Source organism: Balaenoptera acutorostrata, chromosome 1 (assembly GCF_949987535.1).
Source record: "Balaenoptera acutorostrata chromosome 1, mBalAcu1.1, whole genome shotgun sequence".
NCBI lineage: Eukaryota > Metazoa > Chordata > Mammalia > Artiodactyla > Balaenopteridae > Balaenoptera > Balaenoptera acutorostrata.
The window spans coordinates 54469088-54484538 of NC_080064.1; the positions used below are offsets into that span (position 1 = coordinate 54469088).

General features: G+C 41.4%; 1 long non-coding RNA gene across 2 annotated transcripts in view; it reads right to left on the bottom strand.

Moving 5' to 3' along the window:
- Positions 1-2712: 2712 nt before the first annotated feature.
- LOC130707613 (uncharacterized) overlaps positions 2713-15451 on the bottom strand; it is a 112467-nt gene continuing 99728 nt past the window's right edge. For both annotated transcript variants that reach the window (XR_009007538.1, XR_009007541.1), the window contains one exon: positions 2713-8566. This is a non-coding gene — a long non-coding RNA (uncharacterized LOC130707613). The remainder of the gene's footprint in view (positions 8567-15451) is intronic.

The window sequence follows — 15451 nt, forward strand, 5'->3', positions numbered from 1 at the left end:
CAATGTTATTCCAAAGGTAATTTACTTCTGTTGAGAGTGTAAGAGAAGTCCCTTCTGGTGTTTTGTGTAACGTCCTCTTTGGACAGATAGAAAATATAATCAAGTCTCATTTAACTGAGGAGAAAATACCTCATCAAGTTAAGAGACCTGGGGGTGGAGGTGGGGTAAGAGGAGGTGGCTGTATTTACAAATTGAATAAAGGCAACACAATTAGAATGTAGATGTTTTTTAGGAACCTGGGCAAATATGAAAAGGGAAAAAAGGAAGCAGGACAGCAAGTGGGCTGGGCCTTGGACGGCTCTCACCGTCAAGTGCACAGGCTCCCGGTGGCGTGGAGCTGGGCACCCCACCAAACCATGGGCAACACTTCCTCATGTATTCCCAGAACCCAGGCGTGTCTGCCCTATGGTAGACCATCAGTAAATGTGTGTTGAATGAAATGGATGGAAGAAAGGATGAGTGGATTAATGGCTAAATAAACCAAACCAAACCAATACCTTTTGGCCATTACATATTAGAAAGGGGACAAATAATCACCATCTCAAAATTACTCGATCATTGTGCCAGGGTGTAGTCAGGAGGACAGGTCAGGATGTACCAGAACCTGTGTGTACGGGGGCCAAGAAGGGAATATGAAAGGAGGTGGGAGTGTCACGACGATACTTTAGGTCAGGAGTCACAAACTACTGCCAGTGAGGCAGGTGCCTGTTTTCGTAAATGAAGTTGTGCTCGAACACAGGGACATCCAACCCACTCTGTTGTTGATGGCTGCTTTCGGCTCTGATGGCAGAGTTGAGTAGTTGCAACAGAGACCGTATGACCACAAGCCTAAAGTATTTACTATCTAGACCTTTACCCAAAAAGTCTGCCTACAGCTGCTCTAGGTCAAAGGCAGAAAGGGATCAAATCCAAGGAGATCTCAGCAGGCAGGATCTGGAGTCTGGGAGTCTCAAGAGAGGCAGAAGCGTGCCGCTGAGTCTCAGACACAGAAAACGTTAAAATTGGAAAGAACTCGGAGTTCACTGGACCAACCTTCTCAGCTTTAGAAGAAAAGACTTTGGCTCAGAGAGGGAAACAACTTGCTCAGGGTCCCACAGTCAGTTAGTGGAAGAGCCAGGACAAGCAGAGACCAGGTGGGCCACCAGGTGTGGACAGTAGCCAGATGCTGCTTAGAGACCTAGGGTCAGTCTGTGTCCTGACAGACTCACTGTGGCAGAGACAATCCCTGGGGTCACCTCACCTCTTGGGGCTCAGACACATGACTATTTTTCTTCTTTAAGAAAAAGGCAACATCTGGGTAAGAAGGGAAGGGGTGACTTCTTTCTCAAATTCCCTTTTTGCCCTCTGGATTTATGGTCGATATTCTCATCAGCTATGTGAGGGTCAATGCCACTCAACTCAAAATCAACTTTGCAAGAAACCTGGGGAAGCTTAGAAGTACCTGGCAGTTGGGTGTCATTTTTTTTTAACCTATCCAAGAAGCCTACCGGAGGAGCAGTTTGACAGGCTCCCATGAAGCATTCTGTCGATTGGTAATGCCTACTCCCCCAAGGCAATTCCAAAACGGAACACCCTGGGCAAATAATTAAATAAAGACAAATTCCTACCAGGCTTGGAGCCACCCCAATGCAACACATATTGAAGAAAAACAACAAGTTTCTCAAACTCCGGAGAAGCTCGAAGCTCTGAAAGGTGAAAGAAATCTCAGAAGCGTAGAGGAAGGCTTCACTCATCATGGTCCAGAAAAACATTCCTCTGGGGTGTGAGCCCACCAAACATCGCTGGCTAAACAAACAGCCTCCTTGCCAACAACTCTCAGGACAAAGAAGAGTTCATTGAAGAACTGGATTGTTTCCTGCGGCCATGGAGGGTCAGCCTCCATCCTCAGGATATGGTGGCCATGGAAGGGGCAGAGGAGCCATACAGCCAGTCCCTGTTTGTGAGGGTGAAGGAACTAAGGCCTAGAGAGGCGCATGCATTGCTGCGGGTCATAAAGCAGGGGCAGTTTCAGAACTGTGCCCTCTCCCCAACACACTACACATAAGAAGGCCTGCCATGGTGCCTAGGACATAGGAAGCACCCACTACACGTCTGCGGAATGAATGAGTAAATGACCGAATAAATTCAACAAATGTACTCTCTGAATGCCTTAATATCTCTGGACACAGTTTTAGACTCTCGGGATACGGTGTTGACCAAGACTGACAAGGACCCTGCCCTCATAGAGCTCACATGTATGTGTGTGTGTGTGTGCATGGAACTATGTGATAGTAATAGGGCAGTGGGGGTGATGTATGTTGGGATGTAGAGGAATAATCATAATAACATCACAACATTCTGCACCCTTCCAATGACATATTTTTTATGGCTCCCAGTGACAGTCCTCAGCTCAGGGTGGCAATGCTGGTTCCCTTCCAAAAGTCTCTCTGGGGTTCTGGGGTCCTGGAGCCCCTGGCATTTCTTTTCTTTTTTTTTTTTGTAGTCCAAAAGTTTATATTCCTAACCTACACAGCCTCAGTCCTGGAATTATGCCCATTTTTTTTCTTTGAACTTTTACTTTTTTTTTTTTAACAACTTTATTGGAGTATAATTGCTTTACAATGGTGTGTTAGTTTCTGCTGTATAAAAAAGTGAATCAGCTATACATATCCCCAGATCTCCTCCCTCTTGCATCTCCCTCCCACCCTCCCTATCCCACCCCTCTAGGTGGTCACAAAGCACTGAGCTGATCTCCCTGTGCTATGCGGCTGCTTCCCACTAGTTATCTATTTTACATTTGGTAGTGTATATATGTCCATGACACTCTCTCACTTCGTCCCAGCTTACCCTTCCCCCTCTCCATGTCCTCAAGTCCATTCTTTACATCTGCGTCTTTATTCCTGTCCTGCCCCTAGGTTCTTTATAACCATTTTTGTTGTTGTTGTTTTTTAGATTCCATATATATGTGTTAGCATACAGTATTTGTTTCTCTCTTTCTGACTTACTTCACTCTGTATGACAGACTCTATGTCCATCCACCTCACTACAAATAACTCAATTTCGTTTCTTTTTATGGCTGAGTAATATTCCATTGTATATTTGTGCCACATCTTCTTTATCCATTCATCTGTCAATGGACACTTAGGTTGCTTCCATGTCCTGCCTATTGTAAAAATAGAGCTGCAATGAACATTGTGGTACATGACTCTTTTTGAATTATGGCTTTCTCAGGGTATATGCCCAGTAGTGGGATTGCTGGGTTGTATGCTAGTTCTATTTTTAGTTTTTCAAGGAACCTCCATATTGTTCTCCATAGTGGCTGTATCAATTTACATTCCCACCAACAGTGCAAGAGGGTTCCCTTTTCTCCACACCCTCTCCAGCATTTATTGTTTGTAGATTTTTCGATGATGGCCATTCTGACTGGTGTGAGGTATTACCTCATTGTAGTTTCAAGTTACATTTCTCTAATGATTAGTGATGTTGAGCATCCTTTCATGTGTTTGTTGGCAATCTGTATATCATCTCTGGAGAAATGTCTGCTTAGGTCTTCTGCCCATTTTGGATTGGTTTGTTTGTTTTTTTGATATTGAGCTGCATAAGCTGCTTGTATATTTTGGAGATTGATCCTTTGTCAGTTGCTTCATTTGCAAATATTTTCTCCCATTCTGAGGGTTGTCTTTTTGACTTGTTTATGGTTTCCTTTGCTGTGCAAAAGCTTTTAAGTTTCATTAGGTCCCATTTGTTTATTTTTGTTTTTATTTCCATTACTCTAGGAGGTGGGTCAAAAAGGATCTTGCTGTGATTTATGTCATAGAGTGTTCTGCCTATGTTTTCCTCTAAGAGTTTGATGGTGTCTGGCCTTACATTTAGGTCTTTAATCCATTTTGAGTTTATTTTTGTGTATAGTGTTAGGGAGTGTTCTAATTTCATTCTTTTACGTGTACCTGTGCAGTTTTCCCAGCACCACTTATTGAAGAGGCTGTCTTTTCTCCATTGTATATTCTTGCCTCCTTTATCAAAAATAACCCATATGTGCGTGGGTTTATCTCTGGGCTTTCTATCCTGTTCCACTGATCTATATTTCTGCTTTTGTGCCAGTACCATACTGTCTTGATTACTGTAGTCTGGTAGTATAGTCTGACGTCAGGGAGCCTGATTCCTCCAGCTCCATTGTTCTTTCTCAAGATTGCCTCAGCTATTGGGGGTCTATTGTGTTTCCATACAAATTGTGCAACTTTTTGTTCTAGTTCTGTGAAGAATGCCCTTGGTAGTTTGATAGGGATTGCATTGAATCTGTAGATTGCTTTGGGTTGTATAGCCATTTTCGCAATGTTGATTCTTCCAGTCAAAGAACATGTATATCTCTCCATCTGTTTGTATTATCTTTAATTTCTTTCATCAGTGTCTTATGGTTTTCTGCATACAGGTCTTTTGTCTCCTTAGGTAGGTTTATCCCTAACTATTTTATTCTTTCTGTTGCAATGGTTAATGGGCGTTTCCTTAATTTTTCTTTCAGATTTTTTGTCGTTAGTGTATAGGAATGCAAGAGATTTCTGTGCATTACTTTTGTATCCTGATACTTTACCAAATTCAGTGATTAGCTCTAGTAGTTTTCTGGTAACATCTTTAGGATTCTCTATGTATAGTATCATGTCATCTGCAAACAGTGGCAGTTTGACTTCCTCTTTTCCGATTTGGATTCCTTTTATTTCTTTTTCTTCTGTGATTGATGTGGCTAAAACTTCCAAAACTATGTTGAACAGTAGTGCTGAGAGTGGGCAACCTTGTCTTGTTCTGATCATAGAGGAAATGGTTTCAGTTTTTCACCATTGAGAATGATGTTGTCTGTGGATTTGTCATATATGGCCTTTATTATGTTGAGGTAGGTTCCCTCTATGCCCACTTTCTAGAGAGTTTTTATCATAAATTGGTGTTGAATTTTGTCAAAAGCTTTTTCTGCATCTGTTGAGATGATCATATGGTTTTTATTCTTCAATTTGTTAATGTGATGTAGCTCATTGATTGATCTGCGTATACTGAAGAATGCTTGCATTCCTGGGATAAACCCCACTTGATCATGGTGTATGATCCTTTTAATGTGCTGTTGGATTCTGTTTGCTAGTATTTTGTTGAGGACTTTTGCATCTATGTTCATCAGTGATATTGGCCTGTAGTTTTTTTTTTTTGTGACATCTTTGTCTGGTTTTGGTATCAGGGTGATGGTGGCCTCGTAGAATGAGTTTGGGAGTGTCCCTCCCTCTGTTATATTTTGGAAGAGTTTGAGAAGGATAGGTGTTAGCTCTTCTCTAAATGTTTGATAGAATTCGCCTGTGAAGCCATCTGGTCCTGGGCTTTTGTTTGTTGCAAGATTTATTTTTAATGATATTTTTATAAATTAATTAATTAATTAATTTTTATTTTTGGCTGCGTTGGGTCTTTGTTGCTGCACACGGGCTTTCTCTGGTTGCAGTGAGTGGGGGCTCTCTTGGTTGTGGTGCGTGGGCTTCTCATTGCGGTGGTTTCTATTGTTACGGAGCACGGGCTCTAGGGTGCACAAGCTTCAGTAGCTGTGGTACACGGACTTCAGTAGTTGTGGCTCGTGAGCTCTGCAGCGCAGGCTCAGTAGTTGTGGTGCACGGGCTTAGTTGCTCTGCAGCATGTGGGATCCTCCTGGACCAGGGCTTGAACCTGTGTCCCTTGCATTGCCAGGCAGATTTTAAACCACTGCGCCACCAGGGAATCCCTGTTGAAAGATTTTTAATCACAGTTTCAAGTTCAGTACTTGTGATTGGTCTGTTTATATTTTCTGTTTCTTCCTGGTTCAGCCTCAGAAGGTTGTGTTTTTCTAAGAATTTGCCCATTTCTTCCAGCTTGTCCATTTTATTGGCAAATAGTTGCTTGTAGTAATCTCTCATGATCCTTTGTATTTCTGCAGTGTCAATTGTTACTCCTCCTTTTTCATTTCTAATTCTGTTGATTTGAGTCTTCTCCCTTTTTTTTCTTGATGAATCTGGCTAATGGTTATCAGTTTTGTTTATCTTCTCAAAGAACCAGCTTTTAGTTTTATTGACCTTTGCTATTGTTTCCTTCATTTCTTTTTCATTTATTTCTGATCTGATCTTTATGATTTCTTTCCTTCTGCTAACTTTGGGGGTTTTGTTCCTCTTTGTCTAATTGCTTTAGGTGTAAGGTTAGGTTGTTTATTTGAGATGTTTCTTGTTTCTTAAGGTAGGATTGTATTGTTATAAACTTCCCTCTTAGAACTGCTTTTGCTGCATCCCATAGGTTTTGGGTCGTCGTGTTTTCATTGTCATTTGTTTATAGGTATTTTTTGATTTCCTCTTTCATTTCTTCAGTGATCCCTCGGTTATTTAGTAGCGTATTGCTTAGCCTCCATGTGTTTCTATTTTTTACAGTTTTTTCCTGTAATTGATATCTTGCCTTGTGGCGTTGTGGTCGGAAAAGATACTTGATACGATTTCAATTTTCTTAAATTTACCAAGGCTTGATTTGTGACCCAAGATAGGATCTATCCTGGAGAATGTTCCATGAGCACTTTAGAAGAAAGTGTATTCTGTTGTTTTTGGATGGAATGTCCTATAAATATTAATTAAGTCCATCTTGTCTAATGTGTCATTTAAAGCTTGTGTTTCCTTATTTATTTTCATTTTGGATCATCTGTCCATTGGTGAAATTGGGGCATTACAGTCCCCTAGTATGATTGTGTTACTGTCGATTCCCCCTTCTATGGCTGTTAGCATTTGCCTTATGTATTGAGGTGCTCCTATGTTGGGTGCATAAATATTTACAATTGTTATATCTTCTTCTTGGATTGATCCCTTGATCATTGTGTAGTGTCCTTCTTTGTCTCTTGTAATAGTCCTTATTTTAAAGTCTATTTTGTCTGATATGAGAATTGCTACTGCAGCTTTCTTTTGATTTCCATTTGCATGGAATATCTTTTTCCATCCCCTCACTTTCAGTCTGTATGTGTCCCTAGGTCTGAAGTGGGTCTCTTGTAGACAGCGTATATACGGGTCTTGTTTTTGTATCCATTCAGTCAGTCTATGTCTTTTGGTGGGAGCGTTTAATCCGTTTACATTTAAGGTAACTATCGTTATTTATGTTCCTATTATCATTTTCTTAATTGTTTTGGGTTTGTTATTGTAGGTCTCTTCCTTCTCTTGTGTTTCCTGCCTAGAGAAGTTCCTTTAGCATTTCTTGTAAAGCTGGTTTGGTGGTGCTGAATTCTTTTAGCTTTTGCTTGTCTATAAAGCTTTTAATTTCTCCATGGAATCTGAATGAGATTCTTGCTTGGTAGAGTAATCTTGGTTGTAGGTTTTTCCCTTTCATCACTTTAAATATGTCTTGCCACTCCCTTCTGGCTGGCAGAGTTTCTGCTGAAAGTTCAGCTGTTAACCTTATGGGGATTCCCTTGTATATTATTTGTTGTTTTTCCCTTACTGCTTTTAATATTTTTCTTTGTATTTAATTTTTGATAGCTTGATTAACAGGTGTCTTGCCATGTGTCTACTTGGATTTATCCTGTATGGTACTCTCTGCACTTCCTGGAGTTGATTGACTATTTCCTTTCCATCGTTAGGGAAGTTTTCAACCATAACCTTTCAAATATTTTCTCAGACCCTTTCTTTTTCTCTTCTTCCTCTGGGACCCCCTATAATTCAAATGTTGGTGCATTTGATGTTGCCCCAGAGGTCTCTGAGACCGTCCTCAATTCTCTTCATTTTTTTTCTTTATTCTGCTCTCCAGTAGTTTTTTCCACTATTTTCTCTTTCAGGTCCCTTATCCGTTCTTCTGACTCAGTTATTCTGCTATTGATTCCTTCTAGAGAACTTATAATTTCATTTATTGTGTTGTTCATCATTGTTTGTTTGCTCTTTAGTTGTTCTAGGTCCTTGTTAAACGTTTCTTGTATTTTCTCCATTCTATTTCCAAGATTTTGGATCATCTTTACTATCATTACTCTGAATTCTTTTTCAGGTAGACTGCCTACTTCCTCTTCATTTTTTTGGTCTGGTGGGTTTTTACCTTGCTCCTTCATCTGCTGTGTGTTTCTCTGTCTTGTCATTTTGCTTAACTTATTGCACTTGGGGTCTCCTTTTTGCAGGCTGCATGTTCGTAGTTCCCGTTGTTTTCGTGCCTGCCCCCAGTGGCTGAGTTTGGTTCAGTGGGTTGTGTAGGCTTCCTCGTGGAGGAGACTGGGGCCTGTGTTCTGGTGGATGAGGCTGGATCTTGTCTTTCTGGTGGGCAGGACCACATCCGGTGGTGTGTTTTGGGGTGTCTGTGACCTTATGATTTTAGGCAGCCTCTCTGCTAATGGGTGGCGTTGTGTTCCTGTCTTGCTAGTTGTTTGGCATAGGGTGTCCAGCATTGGAGCTTGCTTGCCATTGGGTGGAGCTGGGTCTTACTGTTGATATGGATGTCTGTGGAAGAGGTCTCGCTGATTGATATTACGTGGGGCCAGGAGGTCTCTGGTGGTCCAGTGTCCTGAACTTGGCTCTCCCACCTCAGAGGCTCAGGCCTGACACCAGGCTGCAGCACTAAGACCCCGTCAGCCACATGGCTAAGAAGAAAAGGTAGAAGAAAAAAAGAACAAAAATAAAAATTAAAAAAATAATAAATAAAAAATTATTAACATAAAAAAATAATAATTTTAAAAAAAGAAGAAGAGAGCAACCAAACCAATAAACAAATCCACCAATGATAACAAGCTGTAAAAACTAAACTAAGATAGACATAAATATCAGAAACAAATCTGTCACAGACTGCAAACCCCAAGTTTACAGTTGCTCCTAAAGTTCACCGCCTCAATTTTGGGATGATTCGTTGTCTATTCAGGTATTCCAGAGATGCAGGTACATCAAGTTGATTGTGTCGATTTAATCCGTTGCTCCTGAGGCTGCTGGGAGAGATTTCCCTTTCTCTTCTTTATTCGCACAGCTCCTGGGGTTCAGCTTTGGATTTGGCCCCGCCTCTGCATGTAGGTCACCCTCAGGCATCTGTTCCCCACCCAGACAGGAGGGGGTTAAAGCAGTGGCTGATTAGGGGGCTCTGGCTCACTCAGGCCGGGGGGAGGGAGGGGTACAGAATGTGGGGCGAGCCTGCGGTGGCAGAGGCCGGTGTGACGTTGCACCAGCCTGAGACGTGTCGTGTGTTCTCCCGGGGAAGTTGTCCCTGGATCACGGGACCCTGGCGGTAGTGGGCTGCACAGTCTCCTGGAAGGGGCGGTGTGGAGAGTGACGTGTGCTCGCACACAGGCTTCTTGGTGGCGGCAGCAGCATCCTTAGCATTTCATGCCCGTCTCTAGGGTCCGCGCTGGTAGCCGCAGCTCGCACCCTTCTCTGGAGCTCGTTTAGGCGGTGCTCTGAATCCCCTCTCCTCGCGCTCCCCAAAACAATGGTCTCTTGCCTCTTAGGCGGGTCCAGACTTTTTCCCGGACTCCTTCCCGGCTAGCCGTCGCCCACTAGCCCCCTTCAGGCTGTGTTCACACAGCCAACCCCAGTTCTCTCCCTGGGATCTGACCTCCGAAGCCAGAGCCTCAGCTCCCAGCCCCCGCCCGCTCCGGCGGGTGAGCAGACAAGCCTCTCGGGCTGGTGAGAGCTGGTGGGCACTGATCCTCTGTGCGGGAATCTCTCCACTTTGCCCTCCGCACCCCTGTGGCTGTGCTCTCCTCCGGGGCTCCAAAGCTTCCCCCACTGCCCATCCCCCCCACCCCCCGTCTCCGCCAGTGAAGGTGCTTCTAGTGTGTGGAATCTTTTCCTCCTTCACAGCTCCCTCCCAGATGTGCAGGTGTTCTTTTGTCTCTTTTTTTTCTTTTTCCTTTTGCCCTACCCAGGTGCATGGGGATTTTCTTGCCTTTTGGGAAGTCTAAAACTAAAAAGAGAACTACCATATGACCCAGGAATTCCACTCCTGGGTATATATCTGAAAACAAAAACAAAAACAAAAACACTAATTCAAAAAGATACATGCACCCCAATGTTCTTAGTAGCATTATTTACAATTACCAAGATATGGAAGCAACCTAAGCGTCCATCAATAGATGAATGGATAAAGAAGATGTGGTTTATATACACAATGGAATACTACTCAAGTAGTAGTATTAAAAAAGAACAAAATTTTGCCATTTGCAGCAACATGGATGGACTTGGAGGGCATTATGCTAAGTGAAATAAGTCAGACAGAGAAAGACAAATACTGTAAGATATTACTTATATGCGGAATCTAAAAAATAAAAGAAACTAGGGAATATAACAAAAAAGAAGCAGACTCATAGATATAGAGAACAAATTATTGGTTACCAGTGGGGAGAGGAAATATGGGGTATGGATTAAGAGATACAAACTACTAGGTGTAAAATAAGCTACAAAGATACATTGTACAACATGGAGAATACAGCCAATATTGTATAATAATATAAGTGGAGTATAACCTTTAAATTGTGAATCACTGGCCAAGATTGAGAGTTTGGCCCATGCCAGATGGGGGCTTGTAATAGGAATATACTTTAACAATAAAAGCATAAAACATATTTCTTGAATACTTGAGTTTGGGAGCAAGGTTCATAACTCCTAGAGGTTGTTAAAAGATAAACTGAGGCATATTAAACATTTTAGGAGTTTATCTGAGCAAATATCAGTTTGAATCAGGTGGCACCGAAGTGGAAGTGGCTTGGAACATTCCTCCAACAGGAACTGGGGAAAGAAAACATGGAAGCAAATTATTGACTGGTTATAGCTTAAAGCCTAGTTGGCTGTTTGTGATTGGTTGTCCTTAGGTTTCAATTACATACCCTTGAGGAAAGCACAGCCTTAGATTTTGGTTTGCTTGTGCAGGCTGCTATGGCATTAGTCTAACGGCCTCCTTGTTTAATTAATCTAACAAGGTCAAATATTGAAATCATTGCCACAAACTGGAGAAGCATCTTAGACCACATGTTCACGAGAAGAATAAGGGGATAGACCCCAATGAATGGCTTGTGGAACAGCAAATGTGGGTTAATAATGAGGATAATATTCCTTCATTTTGAAGCACATTAAATTTCAAGGCACTTTTGATTTGTTACCTAATTTGGTCGTCGACCTTGTGAGATGATAGAGGCAGATATTATTATCATCTGTCTTTTACAAATGAGGACACTGAGAACAAAAACCAAAAAGCTGTGACTTGGCCAAAACTATCCAATATACTAGTGCAGGTTTTTCTCAACCTCGGCACCACTGACATTTTGGGCTGGATAATTCTTTGTTGAGGGGACTTGTCGTGTGCACTGGGGGATATTTGGCAGTCTCCCTGGTCTCTACCCACTAGATGCCAGTAACACCGCCAGTAGTGACAACCAAAAATGTCTCCAGATATTGCCAAATATTCAATGGGGAGCAAAATCCCCCTCACACCCCACCTTCACTTACCTCCCCTGGTTGAGAACCACTTATCTAATATGAGGGTCAAGACTTAACGCAGTGTCCTGACTCCGAGTTCTGAGTACATAGGAGAAGTCCAGTGTTCCTCTCACATTCCCCAAGTCCAGCCCGCCATAACACCAACACGCCTTAAACCGCTTTACAATGTTCTCACTGCATTTTATTGCTGAAAGTGACCTTAGCATTCATCTCTCTCCTTTCAATTTACATGTGAGAACACTGAGTTTCTTAAAGTTTTAGTTATTTTTCCAAGAACACGAAGCTGGTGTGTGGATGAGCTGGCACTTGAACCTGGGTATCCTCTGTCAAAGTCAGGATTTGACCTGCTACCTCATCAATGCCTAGAGCTGACATTGGTTCAGAAATACTCCAGAGCAGCCTTGGGAAGAAAAGCAGCATAATTCCCAGCCAGCTGTCCTGCTATAAAAGGATATCTTTAGCAAAATGGGGGGAAATCAGCATTCAGCTCAATTGAAAATACGTCTGGCATTAATTCATTGTTAATTGACCAGGATGAGTAAAAAGATGGCTACTTCCAAGGCTTCTCTAATGGAACTATTAGTGAATTTTCAGGTCAACTAACTCCTGTCACTGCCTGACAAGGGAAATGGCAATCATTTGCCAGTGTTAGCAAGGCTCTCGCTGCTCTTGAAAACTGGAATCAGTCATCCTGGGCTGTCAAGTTCCGTGTCTTGACTCCGTGTGTAATTCTCCACCCCACACTCCTCCACCCAGAGACCCTTAACTTCACTTGAATGGTGTCAGATTTGCCCAAAATGTGCATAATTTTTGCCCCTTCAAAGAGCTTCTTTAGAAATCTGGTTTGATCCCTCACACAGTGCTTTAGTTTAGTAAGGATTACTACCTACCACTCCCATTGATCAATGCAGAAGTTGAAGCTCAGGTAGTTACTTGACTTGCCAAAGTTTTCATAGATAGTAAATAGCTTGGCACGATTTCACACCAGGGGTCTGGCAACAAGTCCCATGCCATTACTTCTTTTTTTTTTTTTAAACATCTTTATTGGAGTATAATTGCTTTACAGTGGTGTGTTAGTTTCTGCTTTATAACAAAGTGAATCAGCTATACATATACATATATCCCCATATCCACTCCCTCTTACCTCTCCCTCCCACCCTCCCTATCCCACCCCTCTATGTGGTCACAAAGCACTGAGCTGATCTCCCTGTGCTATGAAGCTGCTTCCCACTAGCTAGCTATTTTACATTTGGTAGTGTATATATATGTCCATGCCACTCTCTCACTTCGTCCCAGCTTACCCTTCCCCCTCCCTGTGTCCTCAAGTCCATTCTCTACGTCTGCATCTTTATTCCTGTCCTGCCCCTAGGTTTGTCAGAACCACTTTTTCTTTTTTTAGATTCCATATATATGTGTCAGCGTACAGCATTTGTTTTTCTCTTTCTGACTTACTTCACTCTGTATGACAGACTCTACGTCCATCCACCTCACTACAAATAACTCAATTTTGTTTCTTTTTATGGCTGAGTAATATTCCATGTTATATATGTAATATTCCATATTATATATATGTATATATGTGCCACATCTTCTTTATCCATTCATCTGTCGATGGACACTTAGGTTGCTTCCATGTCCTGCCTATTGTAAATAGAGCCGCAATGAACATTGTGGTACATGACTCTTTTTGAATTATGGTTTTCTCAGGGTATATGCCCAGTAGTGGGATTGCTGGGTCATATGGTAGTTCTATTTTTAGTTTTTTAAGGAACCTCCGTACTGTTCTCCATAGTGGCTGTATCAATTTACATTCCCACCAACAGTGTAAGAGGGTTCCCTTTTCTCCACACCCTCTCCAGCATTTATTGTTTGTAGATTTTTTGTTGGTGGCCATTCTGACTGGTGTGTGGTGATACCTCATTGTAGTTTCGATTTGCATTTCTCTAATGATTAGTGATGTTGAGCATCCTTTCATGTGTTTGTTGCATGCCATTACTTATTGGTGGCTTTATTCTGCTCCGTCATCTGCACCATCTTCTTTCAAGTTGCTTGCTTTTCTCTCTTTCTTTCCCGATGACACTCTTTTTTTGGTAAACATTTTTCCTTCTTTCAAAGTCTAAAGGAATGGAGAGTTGGGATATTTGGATAAAGGGGAAACCGTTTCAGTTACTATAACTAACCGTAGTTTTCTCATTTAACAAATATTTATTGGCATTTACTTTTAGGAACTCTGCTAGGTGCTGGGGATGCTGATTCATAAGCTAGAGCCCCAAGTCCTCAGCATGACTTTCAAGACGCACCATAATTTGATCCTGACCTACGAGCCCCATCTTGAGCCACTTCTTCACACACCCGTCCTAACAAGTCAAGAGCTCTCACACTCGTGTTTCTCTCTACTTTTGCATTTGCTGTTTTCTCTGTCTGGAGTGCCCTCTTCCTCCACTATCTGGTGAACTCCTATTCTTACATTAAGGCCCTTTCAGGTGTTATATCCTCTATAAAATCTTCACTGTTTTTCATGGCAAAGCTGGTCAATCACACCTTTTTTTGCTATGATGATTGTTTCATACCTCCGTTGTAAAGTGTTCATACTTTATCATAATTATTTACATTCATGTCTGACTCACATGCATGATCCTTGAAGGCAGGGATCATGGTTTACTCAAGGGAGTATTCCCTAGTCCCGTACATGATGGGTGACTGATATACATTAATTGACTAGACTCAATCCTGAATCAGAAAGAAAGGCAAAAGGCACAGAAAATCTGTAGCTCAGTGTTATTTAAAACAAAATATCATATGATATCACTTATATGTGAAATCTAAAAAAAGTGATGCAAATGAACTTATTTACAAAACATAAACAGACTCACAGACATAGAAAACAAACTTACGGTTACCAAAGGGGAAAGGTGGGGGAGGAGGGATAAATTAGGGATTTGGGATTAACATATACACACAACTGTATATAAAATAGATAAGCAACAAGGACCTACTGTATAGCACAGGGAACTAAACTCAATATTCTGTAATAACCTATATGGGAAAAGAATATGTATATGTATAACTGAATCACTTTGCTGTACACCTGAAACTAGCACAACATTGTAAATCAACTATACTTCAATAAAAATAAATCAATAAAATAAAACAATGAACTTATAACTTATTAGTTACCATTAGACACAGGGCTCAAACTTGTTACTGGTCCCTTATCTTTGATTAGTGGACACATCTCCTTTTAACTTAACAAGCCTTTTAGAGCAACTGCTTCTATGATTGTCTTGAGTGGATTCCAGGGAAGAAGAAAGCAATCAATGATAATACCAATCACATTTGTCCCATCACTGCTGACCTTCAGCAGAGTCTTCACCACCAAGGCAAAGCAGGGAATTAAAGCAATTCTCCAAGCACCCCAATAAACTTGGATTTGATAGCCAGTAGCAAATGTTTATGGAATATTTACATAATAATGAAAACATTATATAACAATTTTCAGAGCACTGTTACAAATGCTATTCCTCTCAATAATCACGAAAGGTCAGTTACCCTCACTTTACAGATGGGAAAACTGAGGCCCAGAAATGTATTCAAAGTTGCTAAGCTGGTAAGCAGTAGAATCAAGATTTAAGATACAGGTCTTCTGACTCCGAATCCCATGTTCTTCCCACTATGCCCTGCTGTTCTTTGAGGATAAAACATGTATTTTGTTTATTCTTGTGTCTTCCATAGAATCCAGGAAAGTGCAATATGCATGTTGAATGGATGTATTTTGATATACAAGTTTAAAAATTCTTCTGTCTCATCTATATTTAATTTGTTCATTTATTCATCTACTTTTATCCACCCCATTCATATCAAATTTGTGCATTCCTACCATTGCCTGCCATTGTGCTCAGTGCTAAAACTTCAAAGATAAATAACACAGTTATCTTTGTGTCTCCAGCACCTAGCACAATACCTGGCACATAGGAGGTGGTTAACAAATCCTTTTGCATAAATAAATGATCTGTAGCAAGCTCGGGATCCAATATACATGACTGAAG